This window comes from Salvelinus fontinalis, chromosome 4 (assembly GCF_029448725.1).
Source record: "Salvelinus fontinalis isolate EN_2023a chromosome 4, ASM2944872v1, whole genome shotgun sequence".
Classification (NCBI taxonomy): Eukaryota; Metazoa; Chordata; class Actinopteri; order Salmoniformes; family Salmonidae; genus Salvelinus; species Salvelinus fontinalis.
The window spans coordinates 35,542,758-35,555,980 of record NC_074668.1 but is presented as its reverse complement, the minus strand read 5'-3'; the positions used below and the strand labels follow the sequence as shown (position 1 = coordinate 35,555,980).

At 41.3% G+C, this 13,223-nt stretch overlaps 1 protein-coding gene across 4 annotated transcripts in view; it reads left to right on the top strand.

Annotated features, from left to right (window-relative positions):
• Positions 1-13,223, top strand: part of LOC129853634 (AP-1 complex subunit beta-1-like) — a 50,780-nt gene that overhangs the window by 21,037 nt on the left and 16,520 nt on the right. The gene's annotated exons all lie outside the window — the stretch shown is intronic.

Genomic DNA, 13,223 nt, shown 5'->3' with positions numbered 1-13,223 from the left:
TCTCACTACGGAGTGTAGTTCAATGTGTTTATCATCTCATCATGGTAATTTTTTCTTGTGAAAGGAAGGACTACATTTGCTACAGTAATATAATGACAATGCGTGTCTAATTTACTCTTCTCCATCTGGCTTTCGGGGGTCACCTTATTCTTTCATTGTAAAGAGTTTTAGAACAGCCTGTCACTCAAATATCGTTGCCGCTGTCTTTCTCTCTCCATCAATTCCATTCAAATTGCATCCAAAATAGATCGGCCTAATCCTGGTCAAGATTGAGATGCACTGAGTGTACAGAACATCCTGCTCTTTCCATGACTAAAGCCCTATTCACACGGGACTAGTATTACTATAGAATGTAGGTGATGTAATTACTACCCCAGCATGTCAGTTTTTCCAGTGGACGATTCGGATGGGATTAGCTTTACCCAAATGCCCAGTAATAATTGTTTTCCTCATTCAAAATGGATAATTATGACGGAAGCCTGGAGGCTCTTCTAGGTGGGAAGATGTTTTAAATGTCTAGGGATGGCCTAATATTGGCCTAATGGCCTTCAGTTCGAAGAAAGTCAAAATGATAAGACCTATCAATAACAACCATGAACTGTAACCTATGCACAAATTGAATTAACTGACGTATTTGGCGAAAGAGGAATAGGCACTTGAAAAGTTGATATGTGACAAAACATATCCATTTGTAGACTACATGCATAGCATTATTGTTTTAAGCATTAATTTGTTCCCATGTTCTTATCCAAACTGGGTGCAGCACCTGTTAAACTCAGTAATATCCTTCAATACACAGGGATGATTCACACGGGATATGTGTTATCAGAGGACGTGAGAGTTTGCCCGAAAAACTGTAGGTTTTTAAGGATGGGATAATAACCTTCCTGCCAAGTAAAAATGACTTGCATGGAAGATTCGGACGGGACTAAAATACGGATGTGGTGATTTGGGCTCATGCACATAATTACATTACCTGAGCTCCCCCAGTAAAACCTATCCCGTCCGAATAGACTGACCAGGTGAATCCAGATGAAAGCTATGATCTCTTATTGATGTCACTTGTTAAATCCACTTAAAATCAGTGTAGATCGGTTAAAGAAGGATTTTTAAGCCTTGAGACATGGGTTGTGTATGTGTGCCATTCAGAGGGTGAATGGGCAAGACAAAATATTTAAGTGCCTTTGAACGGGGTATGGCAGTAGGTGCCAGATGAACCAGTGTGAGTGTGTAAAGAACTGCAACGCTGCTGGGTTTTTCACACGCAACAGTTACCCTTGTGTATCAAGAATGGTCTACCAGCCAACTTGACATAACTGTGGGAAGCATCGGAGGCAACATGGGCCATCATCCCTGTGGAACACTTGTAGAGGACATGCCCTGATGAATTGAGGCTGTTCTGAGGGAAAAAGAGGGTACAACTTAATATTAAGAAGGTGTTACTAATGTTTTGTACACTGTGTGTGTATATATAGTTGTCCTAGCCTACCTCTTTAAGGTAATACATTCAATGCAGTATTGGCCTTATATTTAGCTAACGAATGATGTGTTATGCATAAGCTTCTAAATTATAGCCTCTGTCTCTTGCGCAATACGCACCTCCGCTCCGTTGCCGTGTCTACTTAAAAAAACGCTACTTAGCTCTTGGAGTCCCAGGAAAAGCTAGACTAGAATAGCTTGGTGGACATTTTTTCTTTTAGCATTTCTTATACTAATAGACTGTTCGAAGAGAGATTCAAGCTCTTGTTTGCTGAATGTTAAATACAGCAGCCATTAGAACTTTAAAGAAGAGAACACGCAATGGCAGTTATTTATTCAGAATAGGGCTGTCCCCGACAAAAAAAAATCTTGGGCGACCAAGAGTCTGTTCTTTCGATTGGTCGAACTTTTTAAATGTGTATTTTTCCATATAGACACATACTATGTGTTTTAATCAAATCAACTATATGCACTGAGCTTGTCTGATGCTTTAAGTGAACTGTTTGTTGAAATAATTAAGACACACAAATGATTAGAGGGAGTCCGACCACAATTGATTTGATTGTGCTTGTCCTGGCTTAATTGCTGTGTTCAAAAAACCGCTAACAACTGTGTGACTAGCACACGTTGTCTCTCCTCCCTACTGCAGCGACCACCACAGAACGTCAACAGTGTGTTTTTTGGTATTTTATTAGGATCCCCATTAGCTGTTGCAAAAGCCAAAATCTCAAATGCCGATAACAAAACATATCACGATATAGCACATTTTTTGTAAATTCAATGAATAAATAGTTTATATAAAATGACCACATGTAAAGGCCTATTTCTAATTACATTTTGAATTCTACTCAACAAATACAAGGTACTTCCTCATATTTGATTATTCCTCCTTTTATTTAGAACCTTTGTGAAAATGTTCAATTAAGCATGTAACAAAATATTAATATCTCTAAAAAGGTAAATAGAAAACACTTCAACTATAGTTGCAAACAAAATAAATATAGGCCTAAAATATATTTTTGGGGGCTTGCCTGTTTTGCATGTTACTTTGGCATTAATACGTGTCACGTATCAATTTGCATTTGGTACCTTGGGTCGAGTGTTAGCACCAACTCACGAAACCCCTGTTTCTCGACTGTGTAAATTGGGGCCATGTCTTTGCAGATATAAGTTGTAAAGGCAGCTGTTATCTCGTTTCATCTTCATGATTCTTTGCCATATGGTGTGCCGCGGGCAAAAGCCTGTTGCAACGTCTGAGTCGGGGGTTTGTTTTGAGCACTGGACTGTACTTTTTTGGGTCTCATCCGTAGACTCTCTCCGTACTGTTTCACATGATTCTTGCATAGGTGGTAAAAAAGGTTAGTGGTGTTTGAGCCTGTTGTCGGGGCCGGCCTGCGGCATATTTTGCAGAGGACGGTTTTCTGGTCCGTGTCAGACTTTTCATACCCAAATCACGTCCATGCGACCAAAGTAGCCCCTCTCTTAGGTACGAGTTCCGTGTCTCCGTGCCACGTTCACTCTCCATGTTTGTTTGTGTTGCAGCCGTGTGGAAGAAAGCAAAGCGTCGTCCAATTGACTAAAAATATTGCCGTAAAGAGTGTGATTTGCGACACAACGAAATAAACGATAGCGCGTAATATGAAACGTTAGAAAAACATCTATCGTCACACAATATATATTGTCCAGCCCTTTATAATAAGCAAGATTAGACCAAACTAGAGCCTGTAGAACTTGCTTTTTGGAGTGTGGTGTCAAAAAAGCAGAGCATCTCTTTATTACGGCTAGACCTCTCCCCATCTTTACAACCATTGAATCTATGTTTTGACCATGACAGTTTACAATCTAAGGTAACGCCAAGTAATTTAGTCTCCTCTACTTGTTCAACAGCCACACCATTCATTACCAGATTTAGCTGAGGTCTAGCACTTAACCTCTCTTGGGCACGTGAGACGGTAGCGTCCCACCTCTTCAACAGCCAGGGATCTGGTGGGCGCCAAATTCATATACAGAAATACTCATTATAAAAATTCAGAAAACAAAACATATTTTACATAGGTTTAAAGATGAACTGCTTGTGAATCCAACCACGGTGTCAGATTTTTTTAAATGCTTTATGGCGAAAGCATACATTACGATTATGAGAACATAGCCCACTAAACAAATCATTACAAACAGTAGCCAGCCAGCTAGAACAGTTACACAATTTAGAAATAGAGATAACATTAATCCCTTACGTTTGATGATCTACATATGGTTGCAATCAGCAGACATTCATTTACTCAATAAATGTTCTTTCTGTTCATTAAAGTATCTTTATACCCAAAAACCTCAGTTTTCTTCAGTAATCCACAGGCTAAAACGCAGTAAAAACAGGAAGACAAAAAAATTCAAATTGTATCCGTAAAGTTCATAGAAACATGTCAAACGATGTTTATATTCAAACCTCAGGTTGTTTTTAGCCTAAATAATCAATAATATTTCAACCGGACATTAACGTCGTCAATATAAAATGTAAACAAGAAACGCACTCTCTTGGTCTTGCGCAGGAAAAAGCTCTGTGACACGGCAGGGTCCACTCATTCAAACTGCTCTTACTTCTTCATTTTTCAGAATACAAGCCTGAACATTTTCTGAAGACTGTTGACATCTAGTGGAAGGCATAGAAACTGCATTTTGAGTCCTACGTCAATGGATACTGTATTGGCATTGAATAGAAAACTACAAAACCAAAAAAAAAACTACTTCCTGAATGGATTTTTCTCAGGTTTTTGCCTGCCAAATCAGTTCTGTTTTACTCAGACACTATTTTAACAGTTTTGGAAACTTTAGAGTTTTCTATCCAAATCTACCAGTTATATGCATATCATATATTCTGGGCCCGAGATGCAGGCAGTTTAATTTGGGCATGCATTTCATCCAAAATTCAGAATGCTGCCCCCTACCCTAGAGAAGTTAAGGAATGATTTGTACCAAATACAATGCTCTTAGTTTTAGAGATTTTCAGGACCAGTTTATTACTGGCCACCCATTCCAAAACGGACTGCAGCTCTTTAAGGGTTTCAGTGACTTCATTAGCTGTGGTTGCTGATGCGTATATGGTTGAATCATCAACATACATGGACACACATGCTTTGTTTAATGCCAGTGGCAGGTTATTGGTAAAAATAGAAAATAATAGAGGACCTAGAGAGCTTCCCTGCAGTACACCACACTTTATGTGTTTGACATTAGAGAAGATTCCATTAAAGAAAACCCTTTGAGTTCTATTAGATAGATGGCTCTGAATCCACATTATGGCAGAGGTTGAAAAGGCATAGCACAAGATTTTTTTCAACAACAGGTTATGGTCAATGATATCAAAAGCTACACTGAAATCTAACAGTATAGCTCCCACAATCTTATTATCGATTTCTTTCAACCAATCATCAGTCATTTGTGTCAGTGCAGTACATGTTGAGTGCCCTTCTCTATAAGCATGCTGAAAGTCTTTTGTTAATTTGTTTACAGGGAAATACAATGCTATTTGGTGAAACACCATTTTTCCCCAACAGTTTGCTAAGAGCTGGCAGCAAGCTAATTGGTCTGCTGTTAGAACCAGTAAAGGCTGCTTTACCACTCTTGGGTGGCGGAATTACTTTGTCCTCAGGCTTGGAGGGAAGTCAAATACTTTCCTCTAGGCTCAGATTAACAATATGACAGATAGGAGTGGCTATAGTCAGCTACCATCCTCAGTAGCTTTCCATCTAAGTTATCAAAGCCAGGAGGTTTGTCATTATTGATTGCTAACAATAATTTTCCACCTATCCCACACTAACTTTACAAAATTCAAACTTGCAATGCTTTTCTTTCATTATTTGTTTTTTTATGCATGAATACAATTGCTCACTGTTCGTTGTTGGCATATCCTGCCTAAGTCTGTCAACTTTATTTAATTGGCAATTATTAAAATAATTTGCAACATCAAATGGTTTTGTGATGAATAAGCCATCTGATTCGATGAAAGATGGAGTTGAATTTGTCTTTCTGCCCATAATTTCATTTAAAGTACTCAAGTTTTTTTTCATCATTCTTTATATCATTGATCTTGGCTTCATAATAAAGTTTATTTTTCTTTTTGTAGAGTTTAGTCACATAATTTCTCTATTTGCAGTAAGTAAGCCAGTCAGTTGTGCAGCCAGACTTATTAGCCACTCCTTTTGCCTCATCTCTTTCAACCATACAGTTTTTCAATTCCTCATCAATCCATGGAGCCTTAACAGTTCTAACAGCCAGTATTGCCCTGTCTGTGTTTCTGAAGGTGCAACATAATTACAGCCATTTCTGACTGAAAAGTAATGTTACTGAAATCCCTCATTTTGTTTAGGAATGACCTCAACCCTTACTGTTTTTACGTGACACGTATGCATCGCATGCATGTGACCAATAGGGCCTGACCTGTAGCATATCATAATCGCATCTATTAAATAGGTTATAACAAACTCTGAACACATGTCCTCTGCATACATTTTGCTGTCACGTGACAAACTTGAAACAGGGTAATGTTTACTGGTTCCTCAGGAGGTAAAGGGGAAGTTGGATGTGTGGAATAAATTTCACTAGTGGAAAATACTGGAGATCAAGAGAAGGAATGTAAGGAGCAAGCGCTACGTGCATATGTGTGCCAAACAGGTGCTGTTAGATTACAATATACACTACCGTTCAAAAGTTTGGGGCCACTTAGAAATGTCCTTGTTTTCCATGAAAACATACATGAAATGAGTTGCCAAATGAATAGGAAATATAGTCAAGATGTTGACAAGGTTAAAGTAATGATTTTGTGTTTAATTGAAATAATAATTGTCCTTCAAACTTTTGCTTTTGTCAAAGATTCCTCCATTTGCAGCAATTACAGTCTTGCTGGCCTTTGGCATTCTAGTTGTCAATTTGTTGAGGTAATCTGATTTCACCCCATGCTTCCTGAAGCACCTCCCACAAGTTGGATTGACTTGATGGGCACTTCTTACGTACCATACGGTCAAGCTGCTCCCACAACAGCTCAATAGGGTTGAGATCCGGTGACTGTGCTGGCCACTCTATTATAGACAGAATACCAGCTGACTGCTTCTTCCCTAAATAGTTATTGTGTAGTTTGGAGCTGTGCTTTGGGTCATTGTCCTGTTGTAGGAGGAAATTGGCTCCAATTAAGCGCTGTCCACAGGGTATGGCATGGCGTTGCAAAATGGAGTGATAGCCTTCCTTTTTCAAAATCCCTTTTACCCTGTACAAATCTCCCACTTTACCACCACCAAAGCACCCCCAGACCATCACATTGCTTCCACCATGCTTGACAGATGATATCAAGCACTCCTCCAGCATCTTCATTTTTTTCTGTGTCTCACGAATGTTGTTTGTGATCCGAACACCTCAAACATAGATTTGTCTGTCCATAACACTTTTTTTCCCATCTTCCTCTGTCCAGTGTCTATGTTCTTTTGCCCATCTTAATCTTTTATTTTTATTGGCCAGTCTGAAATATCGATCAACTGTATTTATAAAGCCATTTTTACATCAGCCGATGTCACAAAGTGCTGTACAGAAACCCAGCCTAAAACCACAAACAGCAAGAAAGGCAGATGTAGAAGCACGGTGGCTAGGAAAAACTCCTTAGAAAGGCAGGAACCTAGAAATAAACCTAGAGAGGAACCAGGCTATGAGGGGTGGCCAGTCCTCTTCTAGCTGTGCCGGTTGGAGATTATAACAGAACATGGCCAAGATGTTCAAATGTTCATAAATGACCAGCATGGTAAAATAATAATAATCACAGTAGTTGTCGAGGGTGCAGCTCCTCAGGAGTAAATGTCAGTTGGCTTTTCATAGCCGATCATTAAGAGTATCTCTACCGCTCCTGCGTTCTGTAGAGTTTAAAACAGCAGGTCTGGGGTAGGTAGCACGTCCGGTGAACAGGTCAGGGTTCCATAGCCGCAGGTAGAACAGTTGAAACTGGAGCAGCAGCACGGCCAGGTGGACTGGGGACAGCAAGGAGTCATCATGTCAGGTCGTCCTGAGGCATGGTCCTAGGGCTCAGGTCCTCCGAGAGAAAGAAAGAGAGAATTAGAGAGAGCATACTTAAATTCACACAGGACACCGGATAAGACAGAAGTACTACAGATATAACAAACTGACCCTAGCCCCCCGACACAAACTAATGCAGCATAAATACTGGAGGCTGAGACAGGAGGGGTCCGGAGACACTGTGGCCCCATCCGATGATACCCCCGGACAGGGCCAAACAGGAAGGATATAACCCCACCCACTTTGCCAAGGCACAGCACCCACACCACTAGAGGGATACCTTCAACCACCAACTTACCATCCTGAGACAAGGCCGAGTATAGCCCACAAAGATCTCCGCCACGGCACAACCCAAGGGGGTCGCCAACCCAGACAGGAAGATCACCTCAGTGACTAATGTACTTGTCCTCTTGCTCAGTTGTGCACCGGGGCCTCCCACTCTTTCTGTTCTGGTTAGAGCCAGTTTGCGCTGTTCTATGAAGGGAGTAGTACACAGCATTGTACGATATCTTCAGTTTCTTGCCAATTTCACGCATGGAATAGCCTTCATTTCTCAGAACAAGAATAGACTGACGAGTTTCAGAAGAAAGTGCTTTGTTTCTGGCCATTTTGAGCCTGTAATCGAACCCACAAATGCTGATGCTCCAGATACTCAACTAGTCTAAAGAAGGACAGTTTTTTTTATTGCTTTTTTAATCAGAACAACAGTTTTCATCTGTGCTAACATAATTGCAAAAGGGTTTTCAATGATAAATTAGCCTTTTAAAATTATAAACTTGGATTAGCTAACACAGCGTGCCATTGGAAAACAGGAGTGATGGTTGCTGATAATGGGCCTCTGTACGCCTATGTAGATATTCCATAAAAATTCAGCTGTTTCCAGCTACAATAGTCATTTACAACATTAACAATGTCTACGCTGTATTTCTGATCAATTTGATGTTATTTTAATGGATGAAAAATTTGCTTTTCTTTCAAAAACAAGGACATTTCTCAGTGACCCTAAACTTCTGGTTTTCTGACTATTTGGAACAATGTAAACGACAATTATAAGTGTACCAGAGAGTCTCTTGTAATGTTTTTTTCCCGAAAGCCTTTTTTACAGTAAAGACTAAAAACCAGTCGCATTCATTCGTGATTGCAATTTCAGAGATGGAACTGTTTAGGCCTATTTATTGTTTTTGCTAATTATGCAATGGTCGCTTTATTACATTTTAAAACTGAAATGCTTGATTGCATTTCAAATCATGAATGACTCCTATGCTGTGTGATGACATTAACAAATAAATGATTGATACAGTAGCCTATATAAGTATCGAAATATAGACCTAAGTAAGTTACAGTATTAAGACTAAACAGTATGCTCTCTTAGGCCTACAGCTCGATGGTGGTTATACAAGGCTGCTATACTAAGCCTACTAATGATAATGACATTACTTATTATACTGAACAAAAATATAAATGCAATAATTTCAAAGATTTTGTTGAGTTACAGTTCATGTAAATCAGTCAATTGAAATAAATTCATTAGGTCCTAATTTATGGGTTTCACATGACTGGGCAGGGGTGCAGCCATGGGTGGGCCTGGGAGGGCATAGGCCTGGGGAGCCAGGCCCAGCCAATCAGAATGAGTTTTTCCTCACAAAAGGGCTTTATTACAGACCGAAATACTCCTCAGTTTCATCAACTGTCTGGGTGGCTGGTCTCTGATGATTCCACAGGTGAAGAAGCTGGATGTGGAGGTCCTGGGCTGTTGTGGTTAAATGTGGTCTGAGGTTGAGGCCGTTTGGATGTACTGCCAAATTCTCTAAAAGGACGTTGGAGGTGGCTTATGGTAGAGAAATTAATATTAAATTATCTGGCAACAGCTCTGGTGGACATTCCTACAGTCCGCATGCCAATTGCACGCTCCCTCAACTTGAGACATCGGTCATTGTCCATTTGGAAGACCCATTTGTGACCACGCTTTAACTTCCTGACTGATGTCTTGATGTTGCTTCAATATATCCACATATTTTTCCTCCCTCATTATGCTATCTATTTTGTGAAGTGCACCAGTTCTTCCTGTAGCAAAGCGCCACCCACATGATGCTACCACCCCTGTGCTTCACGGTTGGGATAGTGTTCTTCGGCTTGCAAGCCATCCCCTTTATCCTCCAAACATAACGATGGTCATTATGGCCAAACACTTCTATTTTTGTTTCATCAGACGAGAGGACATTTCTCCAAAAAGTACGATCTTTGTCCTCATATGCAGTTGCAAACCGTAGTCTAGCTTTTTTATGGTGGTTTTGGAGCAGTGGCTTCTTCCTTGCCCAGCGGCCTTTCAGGTTATGTCGATATAGGACTCGTTTCACTGTGGATATAGATACTTTTGTACCTGTTTCCTCCAGCATCTTCACAAGGTCCTTTTGTTCTGGGATTGATTTGCACTTTTCGCACCACAGTACGTTCATCTCTGAGACAGAACGCGTCTTCTTCCTGAGCGGTATGACAGCTGCGTGGTCCCATGTAGTTTATACTTGCATACTATTGTTTGTACAGATGAACGTGGTACCTTCAAGCGTTTGGAAATTGCTCCCAAGGATGATCCAGACTTGTTGAGGTCTATAAAAAAAATTGAGGACTTGGCTGATTTCTTTTGATTTTCCCATGATGTCAAGCAAAGAGGCACTGAGTTCGAAGATAGGCCTTGAAATACATACACAGGTACACCTCCAATTGACTCATGATGTCAATTAGCCTATCAGAAGCTTCTAAAGCCATGACATAAATTTGAGAGTGCACTGACCCTGGTGCTACAGGGGGTACGCAGCTGGAGGTTGAATGTTTGAAGGGGTACGGGACTCTAAAAACTTTGGGAACCACTGGTCTAGGAAAATGCATCAATTCAACAGCGCACTGATGTTACAGAACCGCACACAGCGACCACTATCCAATGCAAAATAATGATTTGTATTTGTGTTGCACCATTGTTCTTACATAATATAACCATATACCATTTTAGTGGCACAGTCCATCAGACTGACAATTGCTATCTCCTCCACCTCCACAATGGATCAGTCCACTCAGACAGGTGTCTCCTACACCTTTTTATTGAAAACATTTTTGCTACTGCTCGACTGAAATCTGTCAATCAGCCTATCAACCAGCCGACTAAATGGGGTCAGCCATAATTCAGACCCATGTAACCATTCAATGTTCATCAAGAGATACCCCGCTGCATTTTATTCTACTCCTATATTATTCAAGCATGTCATTACAATGATGACTATAAGGACAATGGAACTTATATACATTTAATTGTTGAAAGAGATGAAGGAAGCAACAGAGGGAAAGAGGAGGTAGGCTATAATACGCACGTCGCACAACATTAGAGGAAATATTTTTGAAAGCTAGGCCTATATATGTGTCAGCCTACAAATGATAAAAATGTCAAATTTAAAATCACATTCACTAGCCTATAATTGTAACTTTGTAGGCCGCATGTCCTGGACCAGCATCACGTTCTCCCCCAGCGTCATGATTTGAACGAGGTGCGTAATTCCAGTCCATATAATACAGTACAGTAATGCAGTCCACAGTCAAAGATTAGATTAGCCTACTCTGTGCTTTTATGTTTTTCTGTCCTGCGTAGGCTGTGTGGTAGGCTACGTATTGGATAACGGCACAATCATTTGGGCTTGCTTGGGCTCATAATGTCTTTAATGTATGTCTCATCAGGCTCAGCTAGCATCAGACTTGAATTTTCATGCTGATCAAAGCTGTAATCAAATCCAGACATTTATATGCTTTCGAATAACACTTCCGGTTTTGGTGGGAGATACCTGTTTACCCGGGAGAAAGGTGATTTTATTCTCGGGATGGAACATTTGTAACATATTCAACCCTACTGCAGACACACGCTTGTTTTAACTGTCAGGTTGACATAAGTGTTACTACATGGGATGGCAGCTTTGGCCTTTTACATATGCTTTGTTAATGATAAAACAGCCCCCAGTTGAATTTGTTCAGCCTCATCGTCTTAGCTGTGTCTTGGCTTCACCTCAAATCATGTTCAAGTACTGTCTGGTTGTTATTTAAATTCCTGACCTATAGAAACAGGATGAAATGTGACATGAGAGAGCCCCTGGAACTTTAGTTATTGGTTGAGAAACAGAACTGAGAGAGACGGGGCCTCTTTGGATCAGAGCAGTCCTCTGACTTGGGGGGGATGGAACATTGTGCAGCTGGTAAGAGAAAATAAGGGGTTCCAGGAGAGATGAGAGGTGGGGATGGTCATTAGCAGTCACCTCACACTGTGCTGCTCTAGTCTACGCCACAGCTCTGTTCTGTTTCCCCTGACCCCAGCACTCCTCCTCCCAAACAGCTGTATTCCTACAGGAGGAGGAGTCAGTAGTGGAAAAGTACCCCGTTTTCATACTTGAGTAAAAGTAAAGATACATTCAAAGAAAATTACTCCAGTAAAAGTGAGTCACCCAGCAAAATACTACTTGAGTAAAAGTATTTAGTTTTAAGTAAACTTTATTGCTTTATTATTGCTCAAATAACAAACAACAATAACGGAACCCCCATCAGAAGCTAACTAGCTAGTAGTCAGTTAGCCACTGTAAGCAGTCATCACCGTTAACTCGGACATCAGCCAGCCTCAGCCCGGTTAATTCCTGCCAGTCTGCACAGCGCGATATCAACCCAGAGCATAGCAGACTGCTTTTTCTCTACCACATCTCCTGATTCCTACCGCAAGCTCTGAACCTTTACACTGGCTTATCGCAGCTAGGTAGCTGCTATTAGAGTGGCTACTCCTGGCTAACGTTTCCAGTTAGCTTGGAGCTAGCGTTGAGCTAGGCCCATCTCCCAGCTAGACGAAGAGATCCATCAGACAATTCCTGGGCTTCAATACCTCTTTTGCCAATTGGCCTGGACCCTTCACTGCCGACACAGAGCCCCGCCGATCCATCATGACTGGTCTGCCGACGTAACCGTCCGAGGGGGTTTCAACAGGCTCTTCCGTCGCGACGTCCCCCTGAGGCCCATTTGCTAGCCTGCTATCCCCGGCCTGCTAGCTGTCTGAATCGCCGTGTCTCCAGCTCGCCTAGCTACTCACTGGACCCTATGATCACTCGGCTACACATGCCTCTCCCTAATGTCAATATGCCTTGTCTAGTGCTGTTTTGGTTAGTGATTATTGTCTTATTTTACTGTAGAGCCACCAGCCCTGCTCAATATGCCCTTTTGTTCCACCCCCCACACATGCAATGACCTCTCCTGGCTTAAATGGTGCCTCTAGAGACACCTCTCATCGTCACTCATCGTTTACCTCCACTGTACCCGCATCCTACCATACCCTTGTCTGTACATTATGCCTTGAATCTATTCTTCCGCGCCCAGAAATCTGTTTCTTTTACTCTCTGTTCCGAACGCACTAGACCAGTTCTTATAGCCGTACCCTTATCCTACTCCTGCTCTGGTGATGTAGAGGTTAATCCAGGCCCTGCAGCCCCCAGCATCACTCCCATTCCTCAGGCGCTCATTTGTTGACTTCTGTAACCGTAAAAGCCTTGGTTTCATGCATGTTAACATTAGAAGCCTCCTCCCTAAGTTAGTTTTATTCACTGCTTTAGCACACTCCGCCAACCCAGATGTCCTAGCCGTGTCTAAATCCTGGTTTAGGAAGGCCACCAAAAATCCAG